This window comes from Phyllostomus discolor, chromosome 11 (assembly GCF_004126475.2).
Source record: "Phyllostomus discolor isolate MPI-MPIP mPhyDis1 chromosome 11, mPhyDis1.pri.v3, whole genome shotgun sequence".
NCBI lineage: Eukaryota > Metazoa > Chordata > Mammalia > Chiroptera > Phyllostomidae > Phyllostomus > Phyllostomus discolor.
Window position 1 is genome coordinate 20065906 of NC_040913.2, and position 1643 is coordinate 20067548.

The window sequence follows — 1643 nt, forward strand, 5'->3', positions numbered from 1 at the left end:
AAGAGGGCAAGTGGGTTGGAAGTCTAAGCTCTATTTGCCTAGCTGAACTCCATCAGTCCCTGAGCAGGCTCTCTGCCATGTGGGCCAAGTCAGACAGATCTCGTCTGCACAGTGGGGGACTTTTCCTAATTTATCCATCCAGAGAGAGTACTCTTTCTGAATTGTAGAAAGAAAGCTGGTTATGGTCTGATGAAAAGACTGCATTCTTTATAATGTACTTTTTCTTCAAGTCTAAAATTGTTTGTGCTCAGTTTCTTACATGCTTTATTCATTCAACAAGTGTTTACTGAGTTGCTTGGCTATGCCAGACACTGATACAACCAGGAGCAAACCATAGGTACTGGCCACAGGAGCTTTTTGGTCTGGGGACATGGTGACAGAGACCAAAGATTACAATGTGCAGTTACTCATGGTCTCTTGTGGGGTCATACTCCTGAAATTACAATGGCTGTCAAACTGAAGCTGGAAAAATTAAGATCTGGTAGGAAATAGGAGATCTGGAAGGATCTCATTTCCACAATAAATTAGATTCCTCATGCTAAAAACCTTCCTCAACAGCAAATATTTCTTTTGTCTAACTTTACTCAATTATTTGGAAAGCACTGCTGCATTTCCATGATCTGAAAAAATGTTGAATTTCCTACCAATTCCATAATTTATGGATTCTCTAGTTCCAATACAAATTCTACCTTTTATCAGTATATGAACTGAGGCAGGTTCTGTGCCTTAGTTCCTCACTTGTTAAATGTGATTATAATAATATATTACCTTACAGAATTGTTATGAGGATAACAATTCTGTAAGGTAAAATTATATATGAGGATAATCATATAAAGTGACTGGCACATGATAAATATTCTCTATTTTCTGCATTTATTTTAAAGTTTGCAAATCTAATGTTGCTGGCATGTTTGAATATAATGAGTGGTTTTGGTTTCAGAGCTGTGAAAAATATTTCCCCTTGGTTTATTTTCACAATTTTCAATAAAATTTGTATTTTCTCACAAGTCTGAGAGTTGAGGACCATTTCTCTGAACCTGAAGAACAGAGAACAGTGGTAAAAATATTGGTTCTAATGTCATACAGTCCTGAGTTCAAACCAGCCTGTGCCACACTTCAATTCAAATGCATTTGATACCAGAATCATCTTAGGATTCATTTGTATAAACAACCATGTTTCCTTCTCTCCCTGAAAAGCTATTGCTAAACCCATAGTGTTTTGGTTGGTAGAGTTTTTGGTGTCTGAGGACTTTGTTTTTTTGCCTTGTTTTGTTTTATTATTATAACCTACTGTGTCTTGACATTTACAAGACAATAATTTGTGTAATGATAAGTAATTGCTTTAAACTTCTTAAGTTGTTATTTCTTCATTCTTAAACTTATTTTACTCATAAACCTATTTCTTAAAGTTGATGTGAGAAGTAAGTGAAATAATGGATACATGGTGCCTGGCATAGTGCCTGGCATGTAGTGAATGATTCATACATGTTGGCCTTTAACAATTTGTATCCACATTTTGCATTGAGAGGATGAAATAGAAACAGATCCTCTTTCTCTGGAGCAAACCATAAAGCTGATCCCTGAAGGGTCTGTAGGAGGAAGGGTCATTATCATTGCCTTTTTCTTTTTTTAAGGAAAACACA